Source organism: Canis lupus, chromosome 1 (genome assembly GCF_011100685.1).
Source record: "Canis lupus familiaris isolate Mischka breed German Shepherd chromosome 1, alternate assembly UU_Cfam_GSD_1.0, whole genome shotgun sequence".
NCBI classification, from domain to species: domain Eukaryota; kingdom Metazoa; phylum Chordata; class Mammalia; order Carnivora; family Canidae; genus Canis; species Canis lupus.
In genome coordinates this window covers 66507020-66520313 of record NC_049222.1, presented here as the reverse complement: position 1 = coordinate 66520313, position 13294 = coordinate 66507020, and positions in this window count along the sequence as shown.

Here is a 13294-nt window from a genome sequence, read left to right as displayed (position 1 = left end):
AGGACACCATCTAGCAACAAACAGTGGAAGAAAGCAGAGAAAACCAAGAAAGTGTTTGGCCCGAGGAATAGGGCAGGACTGGTTGAATTCCCTTCCTCTGTATTTTTTGGGTTGGCTGGGAGAGGAGCTCAAGGGAGCTCCATTGGCTCTTCTCATGCAGCTGGGGGAAGAGCTAGCCAGGGTTATGTAACATCCATTCGATAAAAGCCCAGTTCAGTTATATGAAGCCAGAAATATAATGTGTCTGAAAACTGTTTTCTTTCCATAAAACCAAATGAATTGGAATCCCTTCTCTTAATCAAGAACATCTTTTGTTCCTACAGAGAAATGAAAAATTCCTTACACGGATCTTACGCTCAAATTGTTCTTGAAGAAATATTAAAATTCTAAAATATACACAGAAACAACTATTCTCTCTCTCTTTTCTCTTTCTTTCTTTCTTTCTTTCTTTCTTTCTTTCTTTCTTTCTTTCTTTCTTCTTTCTTCCTTTCTTTCTCTTCTTATTCTGCTATTGAAACAAATGTTTGGGACTTCCAAAGGTTTAGTATGTCAGCTCCAAGTCTAGTAGACCACTATTAAGTTTATTTTCTCAGTGGCTTTCCTCCGTCTACATGTACAGCGCCTACACATTCCTGTTTTCATCTACCTGGCTCTCTTGGGGACTGACCGATTGGTCCATGGATGGAAATATTCCCCAAACTGGGCACATCAGAGTCCCTTTTCAGGAATTGAATCTCTTTCTATCTCTTCTCTGGTCAGGAACTATCAGGCATGATTGAGTAGCTGGGATGCATTCCACATATTTACCATAGTGAGAAATCCAAGAAAATAAAACTGACCTCCCTACCCCTATGAAATAGAGCTGGAAGTAAGGAGAATGTCCTGAGAATATTATAATAAACAGAAGGACCTTTCAGTGTCTGGTTTAGCCCTGAGGCTCGTTCAACAACTGTTCTTCCAAAGTCTTGGTTGTTTGGTATTTTTCTAAGTTTTGAGTATTAAATGAATAGCTTTCCAATAAAACTTCTCCTTTTGCTTAACCTAGGTCAATGTGGGTTTCTCTCACATGTATCTGATAGAGTCCTGACTATTATTATGTCAAGAGCTTCATTTGTTCCATTTTTTTTTTTGCATAAAAAACCTGCTGTATCAGTTCTAAATGGGGCTCCAACTTCAAATTCTATACTGGGAACTCTAGCTGATTAGGCCAGCACACATAAGGGACCCCTTTTTTCTGGTTAGCGTGAGTAGCCTAGAACAAAACTGGTGCCAAGTTGCAGACTTTGCCTACTCCACTCAAACTCATATCCTGCCTCATACCATGTGACTGAGACTGCCGGTTGCCTACTCCAGTTTACATTTTCCTTCTAATGGAAACTCTGAATCTTAGTTGGAGATAAGTTGGCTGGGAAAAAAAGTCTTCATTTTCTAATTTTCCTTGCAGCTAGGTATGGGTTGTAATCAAGGTGACTGAGAATTCAGCAGAAGGGTTTTTTGTTTTTTTTTTTTTAATTTGTTTGTTTTTGTTTTTACAGATTCTGAAAACTTTCCTTAAGGGGCAGCTGGCATGTGCTCTTTGCCACCTTCCTTTTTCAGGTCTCCTTTTCAGTTGGTTGTTATAGTCTGGCTGGAATTTGACCAGTTTCCTTGGACTATGGGGTAGAAAGCATGAGCTGAGATTCATGGAACCCAGGTTTATGGCATCATGGAGCCCCAGACCAGCCCTGGAACACTTATCTTCAGGCATTTAAAAAAAAATTCTTTTTTACTTGATGTAGAAATAAATTATCTTGTTTAAATCACTACTATTTTTTTATATGCACCCAAACTAATTCTAAATGATGAACCATTCCACTTGAAGAAAATTGCAATGAGATCACATCTACTGGCAAGAAGGCCCCCAAAAGAAGGGAACTCAGTGATTAGACTGCCACAGATAGACATCATAATTGAGCCCACTAGGGTTAGGTCCCAATACTGTGCTCTAAGCCTTGAATAAAATTAGACGAGGGTTCTCCTTCATTGTAAGTGGATTTGAAGGCAGGCTGATGAAAGAGGCTTGAGTTCTCACTAAAGCCACCTATTTATGTTTATGTATAGTAAAGAGTACCGAATAATTTCATAAATGGGTCCAGTCATTCCCAACAAATACTCATTTCTTAATAATGTTCAGGGTCATCTTCTAAAATTGCCATCTGAACATTGTCACCTCCCTGCTAAAAGCCTTTCAAGGACTAGAAGCTCTAATCATATTTAGCAAAGATTGTATCCATCTGTTTACTCACTTATTTGGGGTTTCTGTTTGTTTGTTTTGTTCTTCCAGTACTTTCTACAAGCTCTGTGAAGGTGGAAACCACGCCTTCTTTATTGTCAGCGCTACCTTCAATTCGTCAAAAAGATCAAGCCAGGCAGCACTTTAGATAGCCTCTTGTTTTAAGGGTCCTATTTGTAGGGAGTGGGTGTCATGATGTGTTCCATTCAACAGAGAGAGTTCTATGACACCCCCATGACCTGTAACCTTGTATAAGCTACACCCTGTGAGTGGAAGAAACAGTGACTATGATGGAATTTCACTCTTACGATTAGATGACTGACCAGTTGACTGATAAATCTCAAAATGGAAATTTTCCTCGGTGAGTTTGATCTAATGGAATGAACTCTTGAAAGAGATTAAAACCAAACCAAACCAAACCAAACCAAACCAAAAACAAAACATCAGCAGATTCACTCCAACTGGCCTGGAAGGAAGAGAGCAAACATCTATGTTTGGAGTCACTATGGGAGCCCCGTGGCAGAGAGCCGCAGGTGGCCTTGGGTCACCCACCAACAGGCAGGAAAAAAATGGGTACCTCCGTCTCACAGCTGCAAGGAGGAGATTTCTTCCAACAGTCTGAATAAACCTTGAGCTCCAAATGATAAGGGCATCATGGCCAGCACCTGGAATGCAAGTCCATGAGACCCTGAGCAGAGGGTCCAGGGAAGTCATGCCCAGACTCCCAGTCCGTGGAGAATTTGAGATGAACAACTGGTGTTTTTTTAAGCCTCTAAGCTTGTGGCAACATTGTCATACAGCAATGGAAGATGAATATAAGCACTTTCACATATTTCATTCTCGTAGTGATACACAGAGTTATGTTCTATCCTGGCATCTGCAGATAATGAAGCAGAATTCAGAAACTTTAAGCACCCTCTCAGGTTTATCCACCTAGGAAGTGCATAGAATAAATTTGAAAAAGGCCTTAATGGGAATGCAAATACCTACCTCCGGCCTGCAGGTGATGGAGCTGACAGGGAGCTGAGAAGTGCAAACCCCGGCACACGGGGGCGTGCTTGGCCCTGGCCCACTGGCGGTGTTGCTTGAGTCTCTTCATTCCAATCAAAGTATAATAACCTAAGCTAAATCTTTTTAACATAACAAATTTATTTATTTATTTTATTTGACAAAGAGAGAGGGAGCGCGCGCGCGAGCGCGCGCACCATGGTGGGTGGGCAGCAGGCAGAGAAGGAGAGGGAGAAGCAGAGCCCATGTGGGGCTGGACCCCAGGACCCCGCAATGAAGACCTGAGCCCAAGGCAGGCGCTTCACCGACTGAGCCACCCAAGCACCCCAATCTTCTTAAGGTTTGATCACTTAGTGATCAACTATCACAGCTCTGTTGGTGCTTTCTAGGCTGATAGATGTGTATTTATTTGTACTTTTGTCTTTCCACTCCTATTTTCATTTTCCCATTACTTTATTGGATATGTTGTTGTTGTTGTTGTTATTTTTTAAATGTCTCCCAATCCTGCATGAGGAAGAAAGGAAGGAGGGGCGCCTGGGTGGCTCACTCGGTTGAGCATCTCTGGTGGGGGAGCCTGGCCCTGCATCCGCTCAGTACATACGGAGTCTGCTTCTCCCTCTCCCTCCTCCTCTGCTTCTCCCCCTACTCCCTCTCAATAAATAATAAAATAAAATAAAATAAAATAAAATAAAATAAAATAAAATAAAACAAAACAAAAAGAAGGAAGAGGAGGAAGGAAGAAAAAGGGAGAGTGAAGGTCGGGTGGGAAGATGGAGTGAAAGAAAGTACAGATGAGAGGAAGAAAGACTAAGATAAGCAGAAAGAAAAAAGATAGAAAGTACAGCTTGATGCCCTGCCCCCGGGGAAACTGACTCAGAGAGGTTAAAGGATTTGCCTAAAGTCACTTCCCAAGATAGAATGCCGAGTTCCTGAGTCTCTGGGCCTTACAATATATGCATTGTTCTTTTTTTTTTTTTTTCAGGCTGACATAAATATTTGATTCTTCTCATCCCAGGACTTTTCTATTTTTAAAGCAGTTTGTACACTTTCCTTGGGCACATCATGAGTCAAGTACCTATTTCACCTCCTCTCAATGGAAGAGTCACCAGCGCCCCTCTGTTACCAATTAGGCTCTGTAGTAGGTTTGGCTCTTTTTGCTTTGCTAATAGGAGGCCGATTAAGATAAAACATGATGGATTTGGATGAGCTTTAATCCACATATGCTCCGGAAATCACATTTTAATTTCAGGATAAAACCAATGCCAAGAAACAAAATATAATTTTAGAAAAGAGAAAAGAACAACAAGTTAGAAGGTAACAGAAGAGAGGAGGAAGGTTATAAAACAAAGGTTTTTTTTTCACGGTAAATCTTCAAATCCAGTTGTATTTATACTGCATTTTTGCAAGTCCTAAACAGTTCCTGTTTGTGACTCATTTATTATGGATGCAGTTTGATTTGTACTATGCTTTGGACCATATGGGCTATCAGAATATCTAGAACATGCTGATCCATCCGACTTGTCATTATTTTTTTGTACATTTTGAGATGGGGTTGCTTGGTTCAAATTTTTTTTTTCTTTAGGGATCAAGATTTTTTTTTTCCCAAAGTTTTGATATGCAACACCACTCACAGTTCATTGAGGAGAGAGGTTATGGTTGGAGGGAGAATAAATGCTAAGACCTGACCCAGAGTGCTCCCCCTCACAGCCATAGCCATTCAATCCTTTCAGTTGCTCCCATCAAAAAATACTGGAGTCATCCTTAACTCCTTTCTTTCCTCCATACCCCACGAATAACCTATAACCTCGGAGCAGATCTAGTAGCTTTGCTTTCAAAATAATTCCAGAACCTGACCTTCTACGCCAGCTCTGCTGCTACCACTCTATTTTAAGACACCATTTTCTCAGCTGCTTCCTTTGTTCCCTTTCCTCTAATATCCACTCTCAACCTAGAAGCCAGGTTGATTCTGTTGAAATATTATCCCCAAACTCAAATGTCACCTCCCTAAAATCTTCTCAGTCCACTGTATTTAAATTTGCCAACTGCTACCCTAACCTCCTCCAGAATGAAGCTTCCCAGCACAGGATTTTTTTTTTTTTTTTTGGCATGTGTTTATTTTACTCACTGATGTGCTCCAAGTACTGCGAAGAATACCAGGTACAAAGTAGTCAGTATGTGCTGAATATTTGTTCAAGGAATGGAAGAATGATTTTTGAATTGAGCCTCCTCAGAGGAAGTGATCAGATCTTTTATCAACCTTGGTTGGTTTTAAAGTTTCTGCTGACATTTGGGTATTATTTTATTATACCACCAAATAAGCTAATGTAGCACAAAGGTGAGGAAAATGCAATTAACGGGTTACTGTTGGAATGTAGCAGACACAAAAGAAAGTGTTTGCAGGAAATGAGGCTGGAGATACAAAGACCAGAAAGTGAATTCTCCAATATGCTCTGCTAAAAAGTCTGGATTTTATCCTGAAATGAGTACATTGTGACCACTGCTAGGGTTCAAGGGATTTGGGGCTCATAAAGAAAGAAACATGCCTGTGAGAAGCAGGAACACACAGCAAGCTTTATTGGGCAGGACTTGCACAGGCTGCATGAGAGGGGAAGTCTCCCAGAATGAGCCTGTCCAGGGGCTTCTGAGCAAAGAGGCCCATAAGTCCTCAATGTACATAGTAAGTTTTAAAAAAAATGGTAGTTGTTACTAATTTGTTAAAGGCAACGGAGAGCTTTGGGGGGGACATTTCAATTGGGAGGATGCCTGGCAGCCGTGTGGGTGATCAGTACGGTTCCAGTAACTGTGGCAGACACAGTGAGTAACATCTTGTAGGAAACTATATGGAAGGCCAAAGATCGTAGAATAGCAGTAACAAAATTATGGACTTAAGGAATATTATGGAAAAAATGGGCAACTTCATCACTGGATAAATGTGGTGGTTGGATGTAGTCTATGAACTGACAAAATGGATGGGATGTGATAGTTTGCCAAGGCAGGAAAAAAAAAAAAGAAGATAAACAAATTTCAAGGTAGGAGAAAGATGGTGAGTTCAATTTGGGACATAACAGTTTGACATGTTATATATAGGACATCCAAATCAAGAAGTTTTGCTTTTCTTGAACTCTCCATTAGCTGCATGGATCTGGAGTAGACCAGGGTTGGAGACTGAGACGTTGGAGTATTAACATTAAATGGTAATTAAAATCCTATAAGTGAATGAGATTTTCCCTATGGGAGAAAAAGGAGGAAAATTAAGAGTACTCGATGCCATAACAATCGTATGAGGAAGGAATTTGGAGAAGAAAGATGATAAATAACAGAGAGATCCTGTAAGGTAAGAGCTGAAACATGTCTACTGTTTTTTAGCAACTAGGAAGATGTTTGTAGGATGTGATTTAATGGAGATAAAGAAGCACAGATACAGTGTGTGAGTCGGTCTTAGGAAACGAGGAAGTGGAGGTAAGTACCTATTGGTCTTTGGAGCAACGTGGTTCTAAGAAGAAAAGGAAAAATAAGGTGATCACTAGGAGATAAAGAGACAAGACGGGAGATGCTGAAAGAAAAAGAGACGTTAAAGATACAGAAGAGAGGAAATACACTTGATTTAAGTGAGGGTCCCCCCAAAATGGACAGATGTGATTTTTTAAAAAATATTTTATTTACTTATTCATGGGAGACACAGAGGGTGAGGCAGAGACACAGGCAGAGGGAGAAGCAGGCTCCATGCAGGGAGCCCGATGTGGGACTTCATCCAGGGTCTCCAGTCAGGCCCTGGGCTGCAGGCGGCGCTGAAACCGCTGAGCTCCCCCCCCCCCCCCCCCCCCCCCCCCCCCCCCCGCCCCACCCGGTCTGCCCTAGTCTTAACTTCTTAGAAGAATTTTTCTCCTTCACCAGTAAACTTGAATCATGAAATCTAAGGATTTTCAACAGGTAAAAATGGATCCAAAGATACTAAACCGGTGCACAAAATTATATTTTATTTCCCTTCATTCTTTCCAAGTTTTAAAATTCTAAATAGAAGCACCACCCGGGCTGCCCTGACAGATGTGATTTAAAGAACAGATGGAAGGATTGACATTCAAGATGCAGGACAACCACTTAGCTAACACAGAAAGAGAAAGGATAAGTCTAACTCTGACTATATTTACACTTGTTTGTGTCATACGGAGAGACAGGAAGCGGAGAATGTTCTTGCGTGATGGTCTCTATTTTCTTTTTTTTTTTAGTTTAAATTCAATTAATTAACAGAGAGCGCATTACTCGTTTTGGAAGTAGAGCTCCGTGGTTCATCAGTTGTATATCACGCCCAGGGCACGCACGACGTAGTCAGAGTGGTCTCTGCTTCCTTACGAAAGTGGAGTTCACTTGCTGAGTGTGATGGAGAAAGTCGGACTGAACGTTTGAAAACATCATTGTGGGGAATGAGAGAAACAGCAGACCTAAAGCTTTGCTGTGGGGTGTTAATAGCTCAGCTGGCGGGGCAGACCTTCCATCGGTAGTGGCATCAGCTCTGGTGGTTGTGGCATTTGTTTTCAGTAGTGCTTGGCAGCCAGATACAACAGTGGAAGGGGAGTAACTGGTCGACCTAGGACCAGAGTGTTGCTAAATAGATGCAGAAGAAGAATAAAGGACAAGGATACTGACATTAAGGCAAGAGGGTTTCTCAAGTACTAAATCCTAAACTGCAGGTGGACCAGCATTGATAGTGGTCATTGGGTGCTTGCTCTTAGCAAGGAGAAATGCTGTGTGTTTTCCCTAATTTATTTCTTTATTCTTTTTTTTTTAAATTTTTATTTATTTATGATAGTTACAGAGAGAGAGAGAGAGAGAGGCAGAGACACAGGCAGAGGGAGAAGCAGGCTCCATGCACCGGGAGCCCGACGTGGGATTCGATCCCGGGTCTCCAGGATCGCGCCCTGGGCCAAAGGCAGGCGCCAAACCGCTGCGCCACCCAGGGATCCCTATTTCTTTATTCTTATATTGACTACGTGACATGAGTATGTCATTTATGAATGAGGAAAACGAAGCCGAACTGGATAATTGGATGAAATCAGGAGAAGGATGAGAAATTAAGCTAAATTAAAGGACCAAGGATGGTAGTCCTTAATGAGATTGAGGAGGATCGCCTGTGGACCAACTTGTTGAGGGAGAAGAAATTTTTGGATATGGTGGAAGAGAGTGGCAATCCAGAAGAGGTACATCCAAAGCTGGAAGAATTTTGAATGTGCTTTGGTCCGGGGTGTCCGTCTAGAGGTATACGGACAACGAGGTTGAGGTGTTGGAGACATTATCCACACAGAAGACACGGTCATCCAAGACGCAGCAGAAATAGGGCTGAGGCGCTGAGCTGATGACTGGTCTGCTCCAGGCTTTGGTCAATCCTCAGTCTGAGGACTGGGGGGCACGGTGGGGGGGGGGGGTCAGGAGCAGCAGCCGCCCGTGAGAGGGAAGCAGGATCCTACTAGATGTTCTGAGTTTCAACGAGAAGTTAAGCTTTAAAAACAGTAACAGAAACTTTAATTCTTCGGGCTCTTCTTCCTCCACCCACACCCGTCCCCCATCCCCGGATCCCCACCAGAATTTGTCCCTCCTGCTCTTTGATCTGTGTTACTTCAAGTCTGAGTGGAGCTTCCTGCAGTCCTCCCTTCCATCTCTCCCAGCCCCATACCCAGAATCCAACGCATTACCACACTCTCTGTAAACTGAGGCCTGCATTTCCCTGCTCTAGCTGCAGTTTGGATGCTTCTTTCAAGAGAAGGGTGGACAGGAGAGGGGGACTGGAGTTTAGGCAAACCTGTATCTTCTCCTCTCCCGGGAAAAGCCCCACCTCCTGTGCTAGGGTTCCCTGGCCTCACATTTCCCAGTAATGCTCGGGGCTGAACCTGAGCAGACTGTGGCTTGAGGGTACAGGTGAACTGTCACTTTTCAAGATTCCGAACTAAATGTTAAAGGGATTTTATTATGAACCTCTGAGAAAATGCCCACTCAGATTAGCTGGGTGCCAGGACCTGACCGTGAGGTACAAGCGACCCGCTCTTTCCACAGCCCCAAGACCCCACCGGCTCCTTGAGGCGCCTCATCAGACGCTCAGCTCCTTTTCAGCTCATCATCAAGTGAAACCTTTAGGACTTGATTCCCCCCCCACACTCCCACCGCCCCCCTCCCCAGGCCAATAGCCATTACTTCCCTTGTTCCTGTGTAGTTCCTGAAACTTTAATCTAGACAGATGCTTGCTTTTTCTTATTGATTCTATCATTTTGGTCCCAGTCTATCATCCTAGACTGTTTGGCTGTTTTCCATTTTTAATTTTTCTCATCTAAAATATCAATTATTTCTCTCAGCACTGTCTTATTTTTTTTCTTAAAGATTTTATTTATTCATTTGAGACAGAGAGCGAGAGATTGAGCACGAGCAGGGAGGGAGTGAGCAGAAGGAGAGGGGGAGCAGAGCCCCCGCTGAGCCAGAGCCTGACAAAGGTTGCTCTGGGGCTTAAGGGGGGCTCGATCCAGGCCCCGGAGATCATGACCTGAACCAAAGGCAGGCACTTGACCAGCTGAACCACCCAGGTGCCCCATCACTGTCTTATTTTTTTTTTCAAATTTAGGTAAGCGTGCTTTCTTTAGCTTCATCTAAGTCCTTGAGATGGAGTAACAGTAAAGAATCAAGGACCCCCACCTTGGTGCACCATCGGAGGACCCGCAGGCTGACTGGATAATCTGATTACTACTCCTTACGCAGAGTTGCTCAGCCAGATACACAGCCATCCCACTCTAGCTGCTTTTGTAAATTTTGTTCATAAAAAAATTCACAGAAATCCCTTATTAAATTCAAGAGATGGTCTATGAAATTTCCCTAATTTATTACTTTAAAAACTCTGAGAAAACAAAAAACCTCCTAAACCACCGCCTAAGCTGCCTCCCACCTCTTGCAACCAACCAACCAACCAACCAACCGAATGAATAAACATGACAGGAAAGTGCAATTTTTAAAAAAGATTTTATTTATTTATTCAAGAGAGACACAGAGAGGCAGAGACACAGACAGAGGGAGAAGCAGGCTCCCTGTGGGGAGTCCGATGCGGGACTCGATCTCAGGACCCTGAGGTCAGGCTCTGAGCCCAAGGGAGATGCTCTACCGCTGAGCCCCCCAGAGACCCCGGAAAAGTGCAGTTTTTCAGGCATAGCCAGGTGTCTGAGCCTGGGGGAGATTCCAGGTGGCCTGTACAGTCTCCTTTGACAGGGACATCTAGCCTTGCTACTTTATCAATAGCTTGATACTAGTTTTAGAATTTTGTCAGATATAAATACACAAGTTTAGTGCAGTCTTCAGAATTTACCTTTGTTTCCCAGGGTAGGCCCTGTTATTTAAGAAAAAAAAAAGTTTTGAAAATAAAGGAATTAAAAAAAATGAGCAGTTTGGAGTCGGTGATAAAAGGTAAATCATTGTTTAAAACAATGTACAATAGATATGAGAAAATTGCTTGATTTTCTGATCCTGTGACCAGAAGTGATTTTATGATTTAGGGTCTGACTTGAAAGCAAGCATTTCTCTCTTTTATATTTAGGAGGAACTGTGAAGTTAGGAGATTTTTACTGGCTTTCTGAGTTTCTATTGGGCAGAAAACAACTTCTATATTTATCATTGGGTCTATACTATTCATATTACATTAGGTTTCTGTTTTTAGACTCAAATGAGGATGACGTCAATGACAGAGACAATTTAGCCCTATTTTTGCTGAATATGCTAAGCACAAGATGCTTCCTATCAGCAACTACATGCATTAATAAAACATCTAATTTTTAAAAGCAGAGCTGAATGTGTGCCAATACGTGAAAGATGGAGCTACAAAATATAAGAGTATAACTGTTTTCATTAAATAGGACTGCATATGGGGGGCTGCCACTACATGTATTCGTAAAAAGAAAAACAAACATAAAAAAAGAAAAAATATGCTTAATACAAAATAATATTTAGTAGACCTGAATTATTTATTGGTAAATTTTTTCTACTAGGTTGTCGTAAGTAGTTTTCTTTCTTGTCGATGATTTATCTTCATGATTCAAACACTGGCTCACAAGGTGTTTGAGGAGGAGATAGGGCATCCTTAAACTGGTGTTAGTAATATGATTATACTTCATATTTTAAACTTTATATTAAATATGTATTTTATGGGAGCACCTGGGTGGCTCAGTGGTTGAGCGCAGGCCTTCGGCTCAGGGCCTGATCCTGGGATTCAGAATCGAGTCCCACACTAGATCACACTTACTTTCACACTCTGTATTTTACATTTTTAAAAGGACTGTTGCACCCATTTTTCATTTTACCTGTGATTTATTTCCAGAGTAACCTATACAAAAGGGGAAATTCATAAATTGCATGTCAGTTTTGGGCAAAAAGTAGGCAATACTGCCTATTGAATAGGCAGTACTGCCTAAAAGTTGAGACGCTTAACCCCAGGGGTTAGGGAGGGAGCGATCTAGGTTGGTCACAGCTAGAAAGGCCGGTTAGGGTGAGCCAGCCTTACTGAATGTGTTTTCATAGAGAAGGAGACAGGGGCATAAATAAAGGAGAAAGTAAAAAAAAAAAAAAAAAAAAAAAATTAAAAAAAAATAAATAAAAAATTGTCTTGTTGAGAATTAGGGAGCCATGCGGGCATTTGAGAGAGACCTGAAGGAGGTGTTGGGAGAGGCCTGAGAGGGCGACTGCGTGGTGCGCGTCCACCCGCTTCTCGCAGCGGTTAGCGGGCCCTGGAGTTGACGGCGGGTGGCGGGGCGCAGGCTGCCCTCCTTGTCCCGCAGGCCGGGAAGTGCCTGTCCTTGGCTGCAAGGGGTTACATGCCGCAGCCCAAGGCGCCCCCCCGCAACGTGACACCCGCCCCGGGTGCCCCCCCTGCGCCCCGGGCCGCGCACCTGCAGCCCCCGGCTGGCTCCCCGGGCCGCGCACCTGCAGCCCCCGGCTGGCTCCCGGGCCGCGCACCTGCAGCCCCCGGCTGGCTCCCCGGGCCGCGCACCTGCAGCCCCCGGCTGGCTCCCGGGCCGCGCACCTGCAGCCCCCGGCTGGCTCCCCGGGCCGCGCACCTGCAGCCCCCGGCTGGCTCCCCGGGCCGCGCACCTGCAGCCCCCGGCTGGCTCCCGGGCCGCGCACCTGCAGCCCCCGGCTGGATCCCGGGCCGCGCACCTGCAGCCCCCGGCTGGCTCCCCGGGCCGCGCACCTGCAGCCCCCGGCTGGCTCCCCGGGCCGCGCACCTGCAGCCCCCGGCTGGATCCCCGGGCCGCGCATCTGCAGCCGCCGCCTCCCACCCTCTTGCCAAGGCCCGGGCCTCAAAGCTGCCCTGAACGCAGGGGACCGAGGCCGTGGCCTTGGTCGCGCAGTGGTCCCATCGCACCTGTGCCTCCCAGCGCCAGCGCCTGTGTGTCGGCGCCTCCTCGAGGCTGCGTACCTCTGTGTGTCTGTCTGTCCCGGGTCCCGCATCGCTGGTTAAACGTGGCCAGCGGGGTTCGGCCTCCGTAGCGGCCTCGTCCCTGAGCCCCCCCGGGGCCCCCGGCCTCAGGCGGTTTGCTGGCGGGTCAGCCTTGGGTGGGAGCCCCGCGGTTCGTCCACTGTAATCAGGACCCGGCCTGGCTCTGCTCCGGGCTCGGGCTCGTCTCCACCGCCTCAGGACAGGACCCCGAGGGCGGCTGCCTCCGGGATTCCCTGGGCGGTGGCCTGGTCCCCCACACCCGCCGGAGGACACCCACCGTGGGCCGCGCCCCGGGTGACCCTCCGCGCCCTCCACGCTCCGGCGGCCCCGCGGCCCTGCGGGCTCCGGTACCTTGAGCAGAGGCTGATTTCACACCAGAAACCTGGGCCCCTGCTCGGCGGAGCTTCTCCGCATCCTCGGCCAAAGGCCACCGTCCGCGGCCCCCAGGAGGGTCCCCGAGGAGGGAGGGTCCCCGAGGAGGGAGGGTCCCCGAGGAGGGTCCCGTGGAGGATCCCCGTGGAGGGTCCCGGAGGAGGGTCCCCGAGGAGGGAGGG